The sequence below is a fragment of the Heterocephalus glaber genome, unplaced genomic scaffold (assembly GCF_053883595.1).
Source record: "Heterocephalus glaber isolate CG9 unplaced genomic scaffold, H.glaber_assembly_v1.0 deba00001531, whole genome shotgun sequence".
Taxonomy (NCBI): Eukaryota; Metazoa; Chordata; class Mammalia; order Rodentia; family Bathyergidae; genus Heterocephalus; species Heterocephalus glaber.
In genome coordinates this window covers 17794351-17815491 of record NW_028258329.1, presented here as the reverse complement: position 1 = coordinate 17815491, position 21141 = coordinate 17794351, and the positions used below count along the sequence as shown (strand labels likewise).

Here is a 21141-nt window from a genome sequence, read left to right as displayed (position 1 = left end):
ATCAAATATGCCCGTGCACAAGAGAGCACCTTCAAAACTATAAATTTGGCTCAGTGCATAATACTATTGTTGTCACACAAAATGAAATGGCAAAAACATAATGAGCTAAGAACAACTCAGGCTGCGATTTATAACTACAGCTCGTACTAATTTTAAATTAGGTTATGGATAAAGAGAAGGCACTCCAGTGTCCCTGTGTGTTCCCCCAGGGTGTTCCAGCAGTGCAGATAAAGGCCACTTGCCCAGGGAGAAGTGAGCATAAATCACTCCTGTGCAGTCCACCCTACTACCTATCAGAGTAGCTTTTAGTGGAAAATACCAGAGGCAGCAACAAAAAGCAGCTTGGAGGAGTCATCAATGAAATCATCACTGAGGTAAATCATTCCAGAAAGGATAGGGTGAGTTCTTGACATTCTTGGGACAGGAAGACCTGAAACCTCTGAGCAGCCCAGCTCCTCCTGCCCTTAAGAAGGTCATTGATGAGTTAATTAATAATATGCACAGGGGATGTGGCTGTCCCTTGACTACTTCTCAACCTCACTACTATCATAAGATGATCTCAGACTGTCAACTTGATTGGGAGAAACCTGTTTCCTGGGGAAATCTCAATAAAACCATTGTTTTCCCATTATCAGGTGGATATCTTGTTATGTGCTTGCTCCAAGAACCCTTTCATTTTATGGGTTTGTGTTCCACCACCCCCGGCAGCCTTGGCTAGGTTTCATCCTAAAATAGCATTTTCTCTCTGTAAAAAATGTCTTATTGCTCCAGGCTCTAGGGCTCAGTGACCTTTGAGAGTTTTTAACTGCAGGAGAAACAGGGGTGAACTGGAGGTTTGCAGTCTGTGTCAAATACACACGCAGAGGCACACAATTGGATCTGTCCCCTTTGCTTCCTCTTTTTTCCTTCATTATATATAATCTCAAAGCAGATACGGTGTTGGCTCCCGCTCTGACAATCAGGACAGTGTCCCCATTCAACAATTCAGAATTAGGACTAGTCATAAATCTTTCCTCCCTTTTAAATAGACTTTATTCTTTTAGAGCAGTTTTAGGTTCACAGCAAATTTGAGCAGCAAGTGCAGAGTTCACATATATTTCCTGCCCTTCTCATTCATAGGCTCCTCGCTCTCAACAACCCACACCACAGTAGGGCATTTATTATATTAATGAATCTACATTGACACACTTATCACCCCAAATCCATAGTTTAGAGTTCACTCTTGATGTACCAGTTTGGACAATTGAATAAGGACATACTCACCATTATATCACAGAATAGTTTCACTACCCTAAACTAATATACTCTTATCTATTGGTGGATATGTGTGCTTATTTTTTTACTTTGTGTAGTTACTCATTCCTCCCCACTAAGACCCTGGCAAGTACTTGTCTGCTAACCCTCTCCATAATTCTGCCTATTCCACAATGTTTTCAGTTAGAATCATATGCTCCACAGCCTTTTCAAATTGGTTTCTTTCACTTAGTAGTAATCACTTAAATTTATTGTGTGTCTTTTCATAGCTTGATAGCTCATTTTTCCATTCCTTTTTGTTTGTTTGTTTCAGTACTGAGCACTGAACCCTCACTTCTCCAAGCCTCATGTGTTAGATCAGTAAAACAGTAACTCATAGTGTGATTGTGAGAATTAAGGGAGATTTGTTTAATGATTTATTGAACACCTACTAGGAGAATACAAGCATAGAAAGTGGACAATAAGTTTTAGTTCCTTTTCAGGATCAAAAGGCTTCCTGAACCTTTTCGGTTACTCCCCTGGGCCCTGTAGTCAGAATTGACTTCATGAACATGTGGCTTGTACATTACTTCAAGCTTATGAAGGCCTGACATTTGGTTTAATGTTCTGTTATCACCATCTTGAAATTATTTATAATTTTTAAAAAAAGAACCCTAGCTTAATTTTTCTATGCACCCTAAAATTAGGCGGCCATTTCTTTCCGTAGCCTCTCTAATCATGGAGTCATTAGTTATTGGAAAGGGTTATTACTATTAACAACCTAGAGGCTGTTGAAAATGTGCTGATTAGGAATCCCCCAAAGAGACTGGACATGGAGATCTTTTCCGTGGATGGGTCTGTATGGTTGGTGGGCAGCTTTGAGTGTGACCTGGGGCCTCGCTTAAGTCAATGTTAAGCAGACTGTGCATTTATGTCTGTAATAGGATGAAAGTCCTAGGAGCCTGAGTCATTTCCTGGAGTTAGGACATTGTTCACCAGACACAGGTACCTCAGGCACTGTCAAATTTTGCTTTTCTGAAAATTTTTTTTTAATGTTTCACTGACCCACTTTCTTTTGGCCCCATTTTTCTTCTTTCATTTGCTCTTTGTATTTTTAAATAATTTTATTTACATCTTTTTTTTTTTTTTTTAGTACTGGGGATCGAACTTGGGTCCTGGCACTTGCACAGCAGGTGGTGAAACCACTGAGCTAAACCCCAGCCCCTTTAAATAATTTTAGACTTAAAGAAAAGTTGTAAAGAACAATAGAGAGGATCCGTGTATATCCATTAGTTTCTTCATATGTCAAATACTCACAAACCATTGGTTAATTAACAAGGACAGAAAATGAGCATCTTGACAGTAGGATTAATGAAACTAAAAGCTGACCTGAGTTTCACTATTTTTCCTCCAAATATGCCCCCGTTTTTGCTCTAGGGTCTTGCATTATATTTGGTTGTCAGATCTTCTTAGTCTCAAATCTATGGCAACTCTTCATTCTATCCTTCTCTTCATGACCTCGGAACTTTTAAAGAATTCAAAGTGAGGATAAGTTATGTTGTAGAACATCTCTCAGTTTGAGTTTGTGTGGTGTTTCCTTGTTGATTAGATTAACACCATGCATGCTTGGGAAGAATACTACAGAAGAGAAATTGTGCCCTTTTCAATACATAGTATCAGACAGTAGATGATGGTGACATTTCATTACCAGGGGTGCTATTAACCTAGATCATTTTGTTAAAGTGGCATGTGCCAGATTTATGCACTATAACGTCATTTTTACCTTTGTAATTGATAAATATCTTATAGAGATACCTGAAGATGTTGCTAATATCCTGTGCCTCCCCCAGCTTTTGTCCCCTGATTTTAAGCATTATCTTGTCCGGAACAAGTATTTCCACACACATACGCCTTCTTCAAAAATGCCTTAGCTATGCAGACCACACATGAATATAGTTTCATGTTCAGTTTAGAGTTTTAAGTTTCTCTCACTCTTGCCTCTCAGCATCACTTCCAGCCCAGATGTAAATCTTGAGAATGGTGTTTTTCCAGTCCTATTTCTATGTATAACAAGGAAAATCTCCACCCTGTTTTTGTCCCTCAGACTTTACTCATTCCACCAGGAGGAAACAAATGTTATTAGCTTTTTGACTATCCATCCAGGGAGATGTACATAACTACTATTTATATTTACATCTTTCTCCCTCTTTTTTTGATGGTATGCCTCATGTATAGTTCTATACCTTAATCTTTATTTCTATTTAAAATAAAGCTTGGGGCGATGTGATGTGGCACATGCTTGTAATCCTAGCACTCAAGAGGCTGAGGCAGGAGGATCATGAGTTCAAGGCCAGCCTGGGCTACACGGCAATTTCAAGGATTATGTAGTGAGATCTTGTTTTGAAAAACCAAACCAAACCAAACCAAACCAAATTTTTTGAGATCATTCCATATGAATAGATAAAGGGTCTCTTCATTAGTTCTAATGATGGCAGAACATTTTATGGTAAAGATTCTTCTGTAAGGACCCTTAGTACTTTGCTAATGGATGTACGGTTAGCTTTCAATCTTTTGGTTTCACAATGACATGAAAATGTGTTATACAGATGCTCCTTGGTTTATGATGACGATGCATTCCAATAAAGTCCATCATACATTGAAAATATTATATGTTGAAAATTATTTAATATGCCTAACCTACCAAGCATCATTGCTTAGCAACACTGCACACTGTGTACCCTCATCATCACATGGCTCACTGGGGCAGTGGCACTGCCCAGCAGCATAAGAGAAGCTCATCCTATCTATTGCTAGTCTGGGAAAAGAACTATCTGTCTATCTGTCTATCTATCTATCTATCTATATTTTTTCAGTACTCAGGATTGAACCTAGGGTCTTTGCTCTGAGCTACATCCCCAGTCTGTTTTTGATTTTTTATTTTGAGACAGGATCTTGCTAAGTCACTAAAGTTGCCCAGGCTGGGCTCAAACTTGTGATCCTCCTGCCTCAGCTTCCACACTGCTGGGATTACAGAGGTGCACCACACCCTCTGCTCAAAATTTAAAGTTTTCAAGTATGGTTCCTACCAAATGTATATCACTTTTGCACCATCATAAAGTCAAAACATTGTAAATCAAACCATCATACCTCAAGGGTTGTCTGTGTCTTTGTATAGATGCAGGTACTATTTTTAGGATAAGTTCCTGGACATGGGAATGCTGGGTCCCAGGCATACTCATTTGCAATTTCCACAGATACTGACGAGTTGTCTCCCTATTGAGGCTTTATCAATTTGCACTCTTTTCAGCAATATATGAGGGAAGAGTTCCCCCCATTCCCTTATGAACCTAAATGGATCAACAAATGATTAGCCCCTCGCCAACACAACAGGTGAAAATGATTATCTCAACATTGCATTTTAAGTAAATTTTATGGACATATAGCACACGTACAGAAATATGTGTCAGTAGGTATACAGCTGGAGACAGTGTCCAGGTGCAAGAGTAGTAGAGGCTAACAGACCTCTCTCTCCTTCCCTGACCATAGGAAATCCCTCCTATCCAGCATCACCCTGATTGCCCTTCCAAGACTCTTCATAGAATCCCTTGTTCTGAGCCTCACTTTGCTCACACTGTTTTTACTCTCTGGCCTGCTCTGGGGTAAAGGATGGCAAGTATTACCCAGCTACTAGAAGACAGGAGCAGGAAGGAAGCCTAGAAGTGAACAGATAAAGTGTAATATTTCAATATGTCATCCTGCCACCATAGTGAATGATATGATTACTCTACATTACTAACACTGCTTTACTCCTTCCCAGCTCCCTTTGAATATGCGCCCCTCACCACACACACACACACACACACACACACACACACACACACAACATTTAAAAAGATAGTAAACCCAGTTTATGGCTGTAACTCCAGCATTCTGGGAGGCTGGGACAGGAGGACTGCAAGTTTGAGTTCAGCCTAGGCAACCTGTCAACTTATTTACTTAGTGAGACCCTATCTCCAAATTTTAAAAGTGTTGGGGATGTAGTTCAGTGTGAAGGCCCTAGGTTCAATCCCCATACTGGAGGGATAGTAGAGCCATTGAAGCCAATGCCAGCTAGAACTTTCTCACACCTCTCAGTGGAGCAGGCTTATGGTCAATAGCTGCTAACTAGGCTCTCTTGCCCTGTCACACTCTGGAGTTTGTCTTTCTTGTAGGATCATCAAGGTTGCCTGGCAACCACCAGCAGGCTGGCCTCTCACATGTTTTTCTTAAAGGAAATGACAAAGCTCTCCTTCCTGTTAAGGTCCAAACAGGGACTAATTAGTGTGAAGCAGGAATCAATCCTGAAGGGGAGTTGGGGTGGTACAGGATAGGGAAAAGGTGTGAAGAGCACAGAGAAGAGCCTGAGATGGGCACTTGGAGCCGACATGACAATGGCCACGACTTCTTAAGGGTCTTGTCTAAAAGTCGTCAACAGACAAAATCTGGTGGTTTTTTGTTGTTGTTGTTGTTGTTTGGTAGTACTGGAGATGGAACCCAGGGGCCTTATATGCTTGGTAAGTGCTCTACCACTGAGCTACATCTGCAGCTCAAATTCTTTTTTCCTTTGCAGGGCTGGGGTTGAACCCAGGGTCTCCTGTATGCTAGGCAAGCACTCCAGCAAGGCTCACATCTATTTGGATCTATCCAAGCTCAGATGAAATTTCAATTCCAGCTCTTACTATCTCAGAGCTTGAGGCACAGCCCAGCAAGGGGGCCTAGCACAGCAGAAGGATTTGAGTGGCTCTGGTTGGCATGAGAGGCCAGCAGGCAAGGGAGTGGTTTAGGGTGTGCATGGTTCCTAGGGAAAGGGTCTGTTGGGGGCAGGGTGGGGGGAGGGATGCATGCTAGGAAGGGTGCCCATGCAGGCAGGGAGTGGTGGGTGCTGGTGAGGGTGATGGTGTGGATGTGTCTGTCCCCTGGGAACAGCTCTGGGGCACCTCACACTCGGGCAGGTCTCTGCTCCTGAATGGGCCCAGATAGCTCAGTGTGTAGGCAGGGGGTCCACTCCACCATCTTCAGCTGTTTTAAAATACCATAAACTAGCTAGCTTATAATAGAAATTTATTTCTTATATTCTGGAGCCTGGAAGATCTATGGTCAAGGTGTTTGGTGAAGATCCACTTCCTGGTTCTTAGGTGGCTCCCTGTGTCACACACGGCAGGACCCTCAAGAGCTCCTCAGGCTTGGTGGAAGGACACTAAGTCCCTTCAAGATGGCTTCACCCCTGTGGACCTGTTACCTTCCCAAGGGCCTCACCTCAGAGCTATCTCATTGGTGTTTAGATTGTAACATAGACACTGTGTGGGGACACAAACATTCAGACCACAGCACCCATCCCTGCTGGGCCCTTGGGGAGGCCACCCTCTGGTCTCTTTAGGCAGGGCTGGACAGCCTTGGTGTCCTCTTCATGCTCTGTGGGAATCCCGGCCCACAGGTGGGGTTTGGGCCATGACTGGCCTGGCTGGGATAGCTGCTGAGGACACCGACCTCAGAGAAAGGGGTGGAGGGGTGGACAGTAGAAAGGACTGACCTGCTTCTGCTGGAGCATGTGCCAAGCCAGTGGACACATGCAGGACTCCTGCAGTCAGAACGGAGACCAGAAAATCACGGAGTAGGAGAGGGGAAGAGCAGGGAGCTGGGTGCCGAGTGCTGCTGGAGTTCACTGCAGACGTTGGGTGTCCAGACAGGTGATGCAGAAGAAGGCCCAGCTGTTACACAGGAACAAGCACTGCACTAGCAAGTGTCTGTGATGGGCCAGGTGCTTCCATTTAATCGTCACCACCACCAGTGACACGGACAGCACCATCCCCCTTTTGCAGGGCAAGAAACTGAGGCACAGGGCAGTCATGCAGAGTGACCTAGTTTAGGAAGTGGCAGCATCAAGATTCAAACGCAGAGATGCCCCCTTGTCCAAATTTCACTCTTTCCCCCTCACTGCTGCCAGATCCAGCCACTGAGGCCACGATGTGCCTGCCCACTGCCTGGGGCTGGGTTATGGGACATGGCCATCAAACCTGAGAGTTTAACATCACTCAGCTATGTATTTCTTTTGTTCTTTGCAGATTTATTTTTCCAATTTATAAACAGGAATAATAGAGAGAGTAGTGCATAGAGGGTCCTAAGCAAGCCAGTCAATGACACTTTCCAAATGCAGACACCTTTGGAACCATCATCCAGGCCAGGATACAGGACATTTCCAGCAGTCCCAGTTGCATTTTCCTTAACACAAATCAGAATGCTATTGGAACAGCAGAATGTATACATAAATGGATGTTGTGCTGCTAGATAGAGCCTAACACGATTTGCTAACACAGGTGCCGTGTTTTCTCCCCAAGTGCTATGGTTTCCAGGGCCCAGAGAGGAGGGGACAAGGTGATTGTACAGCAGATAAGCTTCTGAAGGCCAGCATTTGGGATGATTAATGAGCCCTGGGCTGCTGCTCCGATCCAGTCTGATATGGAGAGAGGAGAACCTTGTTCAAACTCCCCGCTCCAGCCCCACCACTACACAGCTCTCTTATCTCCACAAGGTCAGAATCAACTGTGTTTAACTACCAGGAGCCCTAGGGAGGCCCCCACCCCCATAGCTTCACTGCTCCTAACAAGACAGAATAGTCCCCAAGTGCTACCTGGGCACCCAGAATGCTGCCAGAAGCCCTTGGTGCTGGGGGGAGAGGGTTGCTTTCCCCAGCAGGTGTCTAGGACTCCTACAGCCCACTGTCCCTGAGGAGGTGGGCAAGGAGGCCCTGTGGCCCAGTCTGGAGGATAAAAGTGCCAGATGGCCGGGCAGGTGTTCCGGGTGACTTAACAACCTTATCAGATGCACAGTGGGGCCCAGCCACCAGCAGACAGTCATGACTTTTTTTCCTGTTTTTATTTTGGCAGTACATACTGGGGATTGAACCCCGGACCTTCACACTGGCCTACATTCCCAGCCCTTTTTAATTTGAGGGAGGGTCTAGCTAAGTCACTAAGTTGTTCTAGCTGTGCTTACACTTGCCATCTTCTGGCATCAGACTCCCAGAGTGCTGGGTTAAGGTGTGCACTACCATGCTCTGTAGGGAACAGGGGAAGGGGACGTTACCAGAACCTCTGCAGTAAGTCCTAGTCTCCTGTGAGCCACGGCAGCACACGGCGAATTACAGGAAAGGTAGACAAATGAGACTGAGAAGAAGCTGAGCTTTGGGTCTGATCAGTGCTGCTCTGGGTGGCAAAGAAAAAAGCCCCCTAGCTTGCAGCACCTTTTATTTAGTACATCCAAAGAAACAAATGTAACAAATGAATAATGTAGATTTCAGTATCATATTGGGATGAACAAGGTGTAACAAAAGACTGGGTGGGGGCGGCGGAAATCTAAGAACAATGAGGAACTATGCAGATGAAGATTTAGTTCCTCCCAGGAACTACACAGATGAAGATTTGGTTCCTCCCAGGGCGGCTCTTACAGGTGTGGTCTTGTTCTGGAGGATTACAGCATCATGGGATCATTGAGATCTCCCTTGTGACCTGAGGCCAAAATGGAAGTATGTCTTGGAGTGTTATTGCTGGCCTGTAGGCAGGAGAACTAGGCCTACTCAAATGATTTTTCCCTAGAATTATGTAGCATTGCTCCCAACAATGCTCAGCTGGGCTCAGTATTTTTAGAGCTCCCCAGTTGAGTCTGTTGGGCAGCTAAGCTGGAAACCGCCAGCCTATTGTACAGTCTTCTTTCAGACACTGGAGGGCGGGGTGAACCAGTCTGCTCCTTGCCTGTGACCCTAAGAGACGCCTGCTGCTCATGAGGAGGGGCCTGCTACACTCCCTGCTCTTCCTCCTTGACTAGGCCCCGTTCACTTTCAAGCAGGCCCAGCCTCTGGTCCCCTCATCTCTCTGTCTTCACCCTCCTTGCCTACCCTCCCACTCTCCCACTGCTTCTGGAAGGATCTTTCTGAGAGCAACCCTAACCCCCCCCATGTCTCTGTCACACACACACACACACACACACCCCACAAACACACACCTTTCCCTTCTGCTGATCAAGTCCTAGCAATGGGGACTTTCCCAAAGATTCTCACACTTTTCTTTGTAAACTAATTTCCTCCTCCACTCCATACCAGTCAAACTGAAGATGGGATCCTCTTGGTTTTTCTCCCACACCCCACACCCTTCAACTCCAGGACCCAGTCAGGCTACTTAGGTGTAGAAGATGCTCATGAATTGAATTTAGCACAACACTGTGTCACTGGAAAATTTGTCTTTGCTGAGATGCTGTTAAATGGCATCATCCTGGGAGCAAAGGGGAATCACAAGCAGCTTGATAACCAAGTGTCCCCCTAAACTGGCCATGTTTTGCTGTTATTTCAAATTTTTAAGCATATCTGTACTGATTTTCTCTGAGTATTGAGATAAAACATGCTCATTATGAATCTTTTCACACTGGAGATGTATATAAGGAGAAAGTGAATCCCTCTCTCATTCTCCTCCTGGAATAACCACTGTTGATGAATCTATGTAGGAATGTGCTGTCTTTTTATTACCCAGGTGCTGTGGACAGAATGTCTTTGTCCCTTCCCCAGCCTCCTGTTGAAACCCTAATCTCTAGTGTAGAGGTATCCAAGATGGGGCTCTGGGTTGGTGGTCAGGTTGTGAGGGCTGAGGCCTTAGGATGGGATCAGTGGCTCTGCAAGAGATTGAAGAACCTGCTCCACCTCCGCCAGCCCCGGCCACAGGAGGTCATAACCAGGAAGAGGGCCTTCACTAGGAGCTGAATCTTGGGGTGGTCTTCCTGGCCTCCAGAACTAGGAGAAATAGACTTCTGTTGTCTAAGCCACTTACACTATGGTACTGTACCTTGTTATATCAGCTTGCACTGAGACAGAATGTAAACTTTCCCCCTTCACACTCTATATCCTCCTCACTTAGCATAACCTTCCAGCCAACACACAGACTCATTTCACGTCTTTGAAATCCTGCCTGATAGTCTACCCAGTTCTAACACTTGTAGTTTTGTGAAAATAAAGTAGAAATTGTAAATCAAAAAACAATTCATGGGGAAAAATAGGGACAAAAGAAATATTAGCTCTGATCTCTTGCCCAGGCAGAACCATTTTGTAGTATTTCCTTCTAGGAGTGCTCTTTCCATACGTTTTACTCTTGTTCAATCCTGGGGATTGAACCCAGGACCTTCTCACTAACCTATAACCCCAGCCCTCGTTTTATTATTTTTTTATTTTTGAGACATGATCTTTCTAAATTGTTAAATTGTCCTGGCTGGGCATGAACTTGTGATCTTCTTACCTTGGCCTCCAGGGTGGTGGGATTATAGGCGTGTACCACTATGCTTGGCTGTATATGGTTTTGTTAAAACAAAATACAAAATGAGGAATACACGCCTGTTTGGTGTCTATGCATGTTAAATTCTACTTTGGCACTTATGTTATCAAAATCTGGGCCGGGGATTTAGCTCAGTGGTTTCATCACCTGCTATGCAAGTGCAAAGACCTGAGTTCGATCCCCAGTACCAAAAAAAAAAAAAACAAATAAAGTAAAAATAAATAAATAAATAAAGATCTTACAAAATATTAAAGCTTGATTTCCACTATCATAGGCTTTGACACCTGCTTACTCTTCCTTCCTGGCCTGTATGGAGTTTCTTAGCTATTCTCCGTTGTAGGATATTTTGGTTGGAATGTTAACGCTTTCATGCTGATAGTTCCAGGCCCTTAAGAATTGAACCCGGAATTCCTAGTCAGAGTGAAGGCACCCTGCACCCCCACATCCCAAGTTGCTTTTCTGCCTCTTCATCAATCTCTTTCAAAGCCCACCTCTCAGAGTGCAGTACCTTTTCTAGAGAACTGTGGACTTGTAGTTTCCCAGTTGCTGGTCCCTCTCCTGTCTCCCCACAGAGATCAGCATCAGGGACCTTCCTTCTTGAAGACTTTCCACAACTATAGAACACTTCAACCAACTTGTCACCCACTGTGTTCAGCCTCCAGGACCTGAGCTTCCTAACCAGTACTTTGTGCATTTCAGTGTCTGCTATGGTGTGAATTACTTACTACTGCATCCTCGGAGGGGGTGGGGGCAGATAAAAGGGGGGCAGGGAAAGAGGGGATGCCCTATGCTCCTGCCTCCTCCTGTGGTCTTTAGGCAGATGGGAAGTCAGTCCTCGCACAGCTGCACCCCCACCCTGCCCATTAGCCTCCTGTTCCCAGAGCAGGTCCAGGCTCTGGGGGAGCCCAGGAGAGGGGTAGGGGTTGGAGGAGGCTCATGCCTTGTGGATGACCAGGCCACCCTCACTGCTTGTCTGTCCCAGCTGCCCCCATTACAGGCAGCACAGGTTTGGGTCCAGGAGGGTTGTTTGTTTAACCCTCACAACTGAGGGGCCATTACTAGCACCAGAGGGAGGAACAGCTGTTCCCCTCCTGAGACGGCCCTGCTGGCTGCACCTAACAGCTTCCCGACATGCTATCGAATCTCTGTGCCTCACAATTACCTCTAATTTCATTGCCTTCGTAGGGAAGAAGAGAGCTTCTCCCTGCGGCTAGGATTTCTCGTGTTCCCTGGACTTTGCCTCCTTCACCCCCAACTCTGCCTTTCACTCTCAGCAAGAGATATCAGCAATCATTCCCAGGACTGGAGCTCTGCGTGCACCCCCACACTGGCCACTCGCACCTCCACCATTGTCCCTTGTCCTGTGCCTGAGAGAGGAGGGAGGATGACTCCTAGAGGCACCTTGGGGATGCTGGTTTAAGGGAAAGGTTACCTGAGCTCTGCTGCATGGTGGAAGCAGCTATTCCTGCTGGGAAGAAGAGGCCCAGGTTCTCCCTGGCTCACTTTCCTCTCCAAAGCCCTTCCTCCATCCAGCCCCACATCTCAGGCCAACCTAGGAGGTGTGCCCCATGCTCTGCGTCTGACCTCATCCATGCAACAAATATTTGCAAGGCCTCTAATATATGGCAATCAAAACCACGTATTTAACAGACTTTTCTCAGCACAGTGCTCAGGTAGGGTAAAGCCAGAGACATGATTTTAAAGCAGGTCACCCACTTTGGAGAAGTTCCAAATCTACCAGAGCATGGAAGCAATGTTGTGTTGGAGGGAAAGTGCCTCTTCAAACAGTTGATAAGAAGTTGGATTTGATTTGCTGGGTGTGGTAGTGCATGACTATAATCTCAGCACTCCAGAGGCAGAGGGAGGATGGCCATGAGTTTGAGATTAGCCTGGGCTACATAGTGAGACCCTGTCTCTAAAAAAACGAAAGAATTTAGAATTGAAATTGGAAGCCTGGGTGTTTCTGCAAATAGCAATAAAGGGCTTAGCGTGAAAGGGTCCTGGAGTGGCTGGAGTAATGCTGTTATCCCTGCTTAGAGATGAGGAGAGTGAGTCTCAGAGCCTTCACCCCTCTCCTCACTGCTCACTTCTCCCTCTGTGATTCAGGGGTGCCAATCCATTCCTTGTCACCTGGAGACAGTACCATTGTTACCCTTCAGAACCTTTGAACCTCCAATCCCTTCTGCCTGGATCCCCAGCCCCAGATCCTTTTAGCATCTTCTGTAGCATCGGTTGTGAAGCATGAGGTTAAGCATCTGTTCCACTGGCTTTGTGCAGATCCCTGCCTGAGTGCTTACTGCCTCCTGTGGACAGGGCTGCTGGCCAGTGCCCTTCCAGCTGGACCACAGGCTGCTCTGAGGCAGAATCACGACTTCCTCTGGGTCCTGCCGCACCAGCACAGTGGCTGGCACAGAGCCTGAATTCTAAAAGTCATGGTGGAACAGCACAGAGAAGTGATGTCGCTTGTTTACAGTTGGACTGCCAGCAGGGGCGAAGCTTTGAACCATGGTTGCCACTAACATGAAGGCACCTTTGGCTGAGTTAGAAACAGGCTCCTCTCTGAGTGGTTAAAAAGACAAATCCTCCAGTTGGACCAGTTGGCAAAGCACTCCTTCCCCAGCTCATGCAGCCCTCGGCCAGGTTCCAGGGCTGGGTTGAGCCAGCAAGGACTCGATTTCAGCCTAGACTCTTGCTGTCTGGGCCGGGGCTCCCAGCTCAGGCACCACACAGATGATACTAAAACCCACACTTGTCTTCTCTGCCATGTGAACAAAAGCAATGTGTCCAAGAGGAAGCTCTGCCTATGGATGAGTGATCTGGGGCAAGAAACGGGTTAAACAGTAAATGTCCCAAACAGCTGCTGCCATATTCCTCTTGACCTTAATCCCGAAGTCATTCTCTCCCCAAAGCAAGAACAGCATGAGTGAGCCACAACAGGGTCAAGTGAAGCTGAGCCTCAGTTTCTGCATCTGCAAAGTGGGGATAATGTTACCTGCCTCAGAGCCATGAAAGAGGTTCAGTGAGATACAGCAGGTGAGATAACTGGCAGAGAATATGGCATATAATAAATGTTTATTAAATGGTGATTGCAATTATTTTGAATTGATGAATTTGTGATGGTCATTCCTTACTTAGGGTAAAGAACGTCTGCCACTGAATGTAGAGGCAAGAAGTGCTCTGCCAGCCTCTTCTAGGAGGACAGAAAGGGCAAGGGCTTCTCATCCTGCTGCTGCCGTGCCCATCTGCTCCTGGCAGGCTAATGCAGGGAGCGAGCAAAGTTGCTACAAGCCCTGGCTGAAGAGCCACCCAAGGCTGGCAGTGGGTGGAGGAAGCCTGCAGGTCCTTTAGGTCCCCTTGTCTATCCCTCCACCGTCTTCCTTATGAGCGTCAGGCATGGTGGAGGCAAGAGTGCGAGGGTGGAGTTCGGCTCCAGACTTAGTGCTCCTGAGCCCAGGGGAGAGCACCTCTGCGAGGCGGGAGCTGGAGAGCCGTGGGAACTGAGTGCACCATCCAGTGACTGAGGTGGTGCTGTTTGAGCAAAAGTCTCTGACCCAGCACTCAGCAAATATTTACCGAGTGCCTACGTGCCTGGGACTGTGTTAGGCTGTGGGGATCTAGTCTCTAAACAGAAATGGGTCCTGTTTTTGTAGAGCTGACTTCAAATTTAGCCCCGTGCAAATATTTTATTCTTCTTTTTTCTTTCTTTCTTTTCTTTCTTTCCTTATTTGGTTTGGTTTTTTGAGATATGGTCTTGCTTTGTAGTTCAGGCTGGCCGTGAATTCATACTGTAGGCCGGGGTGCCCTCAAACTCACAGCGATCTCCCCAGCAATCCTTGCAGCAACCCTCAATCTCCCAGGCGCGGGGATTACAGGTGTGTGTCACCACTCCTGGCCAATTTTATTTTTTTCTCAGCAGAAGCGCCCACAGTTACTTAGGCCAAAAACTCTAGGACATTCTTAGCTCGTTTTGTTAAGGTTTAGACCTGAAACGTCCTTCATGTATTTAGAAGGTGATGGGATCTATGTTCTATTTATCCGTTGATGAGTTCATAGCTAAATATATTATTAGGAGGTGGGGCCTGGTTGGAAGTGTGTCACTGGGGGTGTGACCTGGAGAGATGTATTCTTGTTCTCTCTCTCTTTCTTGCTCTCTCCCTCCCTCTCCCTCTCCATCTCCCTCTCCTTCCTGGCTGCCCTGGGTAGAAGAGCTGGAACAGGCTTTTCCTCCATGCTGTTTCTGCTTTACAGTCAGCTGTCCATGGACTGAAACCATGAGCCCAAATAAACCTCTGATTCTCAGTACCTGCATTTCTACTACCCCAAGCCAGGCCTGTGCTATTGCAGCAGTCTCCTGGTTGGTCTCCTGCCTCCAACCTTGTCTCTCAACAGTCCCCTCTCTTTATGGCAGCCAGAGCAAACCTGTTAAAACATGTCTCATTATGCTACTCCTACGCTTAAAGCCCTCCATGGTTTCTTTTCTCTCTCAGAATTGAAAGCATGGTCCTCGAAGAGGCCCACAAGTTGTCATGGCCAGCCTTTGCTGCTTCTTTAGGTACATCATACTCTGAGAGCAATAAAAGCTGTAAGAATGACATGAAATCCACTTCCTGGGAAAGGCAGGGAGGAAAAGAACCTTAGGCTTCATTTACTGCTAGCAGATCGTCCGGGAAGTAGAGAATAATGGCATCCCCACTCCAGACTCCACTGTAAATTGCCAAATAGCAAGAACAGTCATGGGAGGTCAGACCATTCTAAAGACATCATTACAAACAGAGCTTAAAAGCAAAGACAAGACTCACATACAAAAAAAGTGTTTGCAATGCTAACCAAGGATCAATATCCAGAATATATAAATAGCTCCTATGAACCAAAACGAAAAATATATCCCAGCAGAAAAATAATGCAAAGGCAACTCATAGTAGAAATGTAATTGGCCAATAAATATCTGGGGTGGGGGGAAGAGTCAACCTCATTAGGAATCAGAAAAATACAAATTAAAACAATACAATATCATCTTTTGCTAATGCAACTGGAAGAAATGAGAAAGATTTTTGTTATAAAGTGTGGGTGCTCTCTTCAACAACACATATATCACATAAAATGTGGGCAAGGACGTAGGGAAATGAGAGTATAAATTGTTACAATCATTTTGTAATTATATTTTCTATTAAAGTAATCAGCATTCTCTATTAAAACTTTTTATATGCATAACTTTTGACCTAGAGATTTTATTGTTAGTATATGTCATATGTTTGTGCCCGAAGTTGTGTATAGAAGATTATTTATTGAAGCATCTTTTTTTTTTTTTGGTACTGGGGATCGAACTTGGGACCTTTCGCTTGCGAGGCAGGCACCAGAACCACTGAGCTAAATCCCCGGCCCCTACTGAAGCATCTTTTAAGAGTGAAAAATTGGAAGGAACTTAAATGCTTACAAATAGAAGTATGATTAAATCATGAGCATTCATTCTGTAGAACTGTGTCATGAGTTAGATCTCTATGTACTGACCTAAGACAATCTCCAAACATCCCTAAATGAAAAAAGTGAATTGCAAGACCGTATCTAAGGCCATATCCACTCATGTTTAAAGACCAGGGTGAAACAAGACTATTTATAGATCTCTTTGTTTACAGACTTATGTTGATAATGCAGAAAGGCTTGGAGGGTAGCTTTACAATTTCTGCAGTGGAGGGTTGGGGCTGGTAATGTGAAGGAGGAGTTAGACTTTTTACCCTATTTCTATGCTACTTGCAGTTTTACATGAGCAATGTGTTCACATATTACTTGTTTATTTTTAATTTTTTTTTTTTTTTGGTACCGGGGATCGAACTCTGGTCCTTGTGCTTGCGAGACAGGCGGTGGAACCACTGAGCTAAATCCCCGGCCCTTTAATTTTTATTAGTACTTGTTTGCAGTACATAATGATTACATTCATTGTGAGGAATTGGTACATGGACATAACACATCTTTATTCTTTTTGTTCCCTTTCCCCTCCACCCCCTTTTTTGGCCAGGATCAGATTCTTCTTCTTTTTTTTAATCTTGTAAGTCATTTATGAAGTTAATTATACATACAGATTAAAATCCAGACTAACAGGCTAAAAAAACATATAAAACACATGAGACAATTATGCTACATCAAAGTATACTTTCTGATACATTGTCTGTGCTGGATAACAATAATTTTTCCTTTCTCTTTTTTTCCTATTGTCTTGTCTTTTATTTTGCATTTTGTTTATATACTGAGTTTCTCATATATGACAAACCATGTGATACTTAAACTCGTGTGTCTTATTTACTTCACTTAACATTGTGTCTCATGGTGCATTCATTTTCCTACAAATGACTCAACTTTATCCTTCTTTTTTTAAAATTTTATTTTATTGGTACATTTTAGGTATACAATATAATGACATTCATCATTGGAAATTTGCACCTTTACATAATCTCTCTTGGTTCTTATCTTTTCCCCCTTCTCCTGCCCTCCCTTCAACCCCTCCATCCCTCCCTATTTACAAAGATTTTGTTTCCATTTTTTCATTTTCTCATATTAATTCTATTCCTTCTTTCCTTTCCTCTACCCCTCCCACTTGCCCTTCCCCTTTGCCCCTTTTCTTCCTATTTCACATTATCTATTATACCTTTTAGTCCTTATTTACACTTTCAGTTTCTCATACTAGAGAAACTATTTGGTATTTACACATGTGTGTCCTATTTATTTCACTTAAGAGTATCACCTCAATGTGCATCCATTTAGCTATAAATATCTCTCTAATTTCTCGGTTTTTTATGGCTAATACTCCATTTTATAAAAAAAGCCCACATTTTCTTTATCAAGTCTCCAGTTGATGGGCATTTGGGCTGTTTCCAAGTTTTAGCTATTACAAATTGTGCTGCTATGAACATGGGTGCACATATATCACTGTAGTATGATTCTTTTAATTCTTTGGGGAAGATACCCAGCAGGGGACTAGCTGGGTCAAATGGGACTTCCAGTCCTGGCAAAGCAGTACTCCATTGTGTATAAACATCACATTTTCTTTAACCGTTCATCTGTTGATGGACATATAGGCTGCTTCCAAGATTTAGCTATTACGGATTGTGCTCCTATAAACACAGGTATGCATACATTACTGTGTATGGTGTCTTTACCTCTCTTGGAAAGATACCTAGAAGGAGAATAGCTGGGTCAAATGGAATTTCTAGTTTTTTATTTTGGGAGGAATCTCTAGTATTATTTGTATAATTTAAAATTATGCATAATTATGCCATGTATAATTTAATTTGCAAACTTATATACAAATTAGGTCTTTTACAAAGGCAATGGCTTCCATATAGCTTACTCCCTATCCCCTGCTATATCTATGCCACAGGTGGGAAAGCAGGTTGAGAAAAATGACTTTCCAAGGCCACATGAGCCAGGAATTTGGGGATGGAAAAGGTATTAGCAGAAAAGTTAGAACTGCCAGCCTAGGTTGGGAAGATGGGAGGATTAAACAATCTTCATTTTCAAGACACCTACAACCTCATCCACAAGGCAGAGAGAGCCCCAGGATTTCAGGACAAAGTGGACTGGTCTGGCAAGAACTGAATTAACAAGTTAACACTTCTTGAGGTTTGAACATGTGCAGAGCAGTGTGCTAAAAGCTTTCCATGCAATAACTCATTTTATTCCCCTGGAACCTGTGGTGTAGGTACTACAATTATTACCCCCACTGTACAAGAGGTAGGCCAAGGTACAGATGGGTTAAAGAATGTGGAGTTAGGAAGTATTGGAGGCTAAATGGAAGCAGTCTCAGTTCAATGCCCTCCCCCTTTTTAAAGGAGGGGTTTGCAAGCCAGGGATCATTAGGGGAGAGAAGGCACCAGTGTCCCCTCTCCTGTGGTCCCCAAGCAGTGGCACGCCAAGAACAGTGTGCATTGGCTCTCCATTCCGGGGGGGCGGGGTCCTCCCAATGCTCTCTCTTCTTGCAGGTCAAACAGGAGAATAAGCTTATCTGTGAAGAGATACACAAGCGGCAGACTGGAAGGGAGATTCCACCGTATTTGTAGTAGTTACAGAAAATTTCAAACATAAGCAAAGGTAAAGAGGAAAGTACAATGAACACGATCTTTCAGAATGATTCCGGTTTAGACCACTATGCTCCACAGGAAAGATTCTCCTAGGAGACACTGGAGCTTGAGGAAGTCCAGCCTCCCTTGTGGTGGGGAGGGCTGGGCTTTAGGGGCAGGAGGGTGATGTGCTGATCCCAGAGGAAGGGCTCGTCGGAAGGCCAAGAGGCCCTCAGCCTACTCAGCACTGCCCACACAGGTTATCCCAGTCACAGACCAAGGGATAAACTGGAACTGAGAGCTGCTTCTTTTATTTTTTAATTGAGATACCTACATGTCATAAACTGTACAATTGAGGTCTTGGTACTCACAGAGATGCGCAACTATCACCACTATCTAATTCTAGTACATTTTTATCACCTCGAGGGAGCCCCACATGCATTAGCAGTCACTCTCTATTCCTTTCTTCTCTTACCCCTGGCAACCACTTGTGTACTTTCTGCTCCTATGGATTTGCCTATTCTTGTTATTTCTTATAAATGGAGTCATGCAGTGTGTGGATTTTTATGTCTGGCTTCTCTCACTTTAGCATCATGTTTTTCAAGTTCATCCGTGTTGCAGCATATACCAGTATTTCATTCTTTGTGATGGCTGAATAATATGTACACTGCTTTTTGTTTATCCATTCATCCATTGATGGACATTTAGATTGGGCCACTCTGAATAATACTTGTGTGTGAATGCAAGTTTCTCTGTGGACATGCTTTCATTTACCTCAGTTATATACCTAGAACTGACATTTCTGGGTAATATTTTAAGTTTTTTTCCCCCCCTCTCTGATGCTGGGGATCAAACACAGAGCCTTGTGTACACTAACTACAAGCTGTACTACTGAGCTACATCCTCAGCCCATGCCTAACTTTTTGAGGAACTGCTAAACTGTTTTCCACAATGACCTTTCCATTCTCATTAGTGATTAATGAGGATTCCAATTTTCCCACATCCTCACCACTTTATATTTTCCAATTTATTATTATTATTATTGGTTTGTTGAGGCAGGGTCTCCCTATGTAGTTTAGGCTGGGCTTGAACTCACTGTGTAGCCCAGGCTGGCGTCAAACTCATGGTACTTCTCCTGCCTCAGTCTCCTGTGGTGTACACCACCACATCTGGCTAATATTTTCCTTTTTAAAAGAAAAGGTAGTCATACTAGCAGATGTGAAGTGATAACTCATTGTACTTTTGATTTGCATTTCCCTGATAACTAATGATGGTGGGTATCTTTTCCTGTGTTTATTGGTCATTTGAAGAAAATACTTATTCAGATCCTCTGTCCATTTTTCAGTTGGGTTGTATTTTCCCTGTTGAGTTGTAGGGGTTCTTTATATTTTTGATCCTTATCCAATATATGACTTGAAAATATTATCTCCTATTCTGTGGGTGGTCTTTTCACTTTCTTGTAAATGCTCTTTGAAGTACAATAGTTGTTTTATTTTAATAAAGTGGAATTTATCTATTTTTTCTTTGATTTCTTGTGCTTTTGTTGTTATATCTAAGCAACTCAAGGTTACAAAGAATCATGCTATGCTTTCTTCTAAGAGTTTTATAGTTTTAGATCTTACATTTATGTCTGAATTGAACTGATTTGTATGTGGTGTGAGATAGGGTAGAGTTTCTTTTGGGCATCTGTTTCTCTCTCACCTCTCCAGTGCCACAGCTACACAAGAATGACATCATGCTGTTACTCTCCAACAACTGGCATTGGTGGGACTCCCATTTTCAATCTCTGGCCCAGAACTGAGATAGCAGGCTTGAAACACTTCCATGTGGGTAACATTTGATAGCTCAAACTTCATTCCCTATCTGATTGTCTTAGCTACTTTCTCATCTCTGAGGCACAATACCTGACACCCACAACTTCAAGGAGGAGAGGTTTATATTGGCTCACAGTTTGTAGCAGTTTAAGTCCTTAGTTCAATTTATGGCAGGGTGCATGGCAGAGAAGAAGAGCTTATGGCTTGCCAGCAGGAAGTAGAGAGAGATCAATGAAGGAAAGAAGGAGGGAGATATGCCCTTCCAGGCCAGTGGATACTGATCCACTGATGAGTATCATACCCCCATGGTCCAATCACTTCCCCAAAGCCTCACCTATAAGCACATGAGGCTTTGGGAAGACATTTAGATATAAACCATAACACCAATCTTTTGTCCAACTTTAGATGTGAATAAACTCACTTGGAAAAGGAAAGTGAGTGTTTGAAATTCTTCAGAACTCACATGATGGAGTCAAAATTTGAGCCTGGAAGAGATAACCCTGGAAAAAGAGAGGGAAGTCCTAGGTGGTAGTCACAGCTCTGCCTCCTTATAATTGTGTGAATTTACAAGCTACATTTCTCTTGGGGTCTCAATCTCATCTTCTGCAGGTAAAGGAGTTGTCCTTGGAAACTTTCAATAGTACTAACTTATTGATGCTCAGTGCTCTGTACTTTACCACCTCTAAATCTTTC

The 21141-nt window shown here is 44.1% G+C and overlaps 1 protein-coding gene across 3 annotated transcripts in view; it reads left to right on the top strand.

Annotated features, from left to right (window-relative positions):
• Window positions 1–21141, top strand: part of Det1 (DET1 partner of COP1 E3 ubiquitin ligase) — a 49214-nt gene that overhangs the window by 12809 nt on the left and 15264 nt on the right. The gene's annotated exons all lie outside the window — the stretch shown is intronic.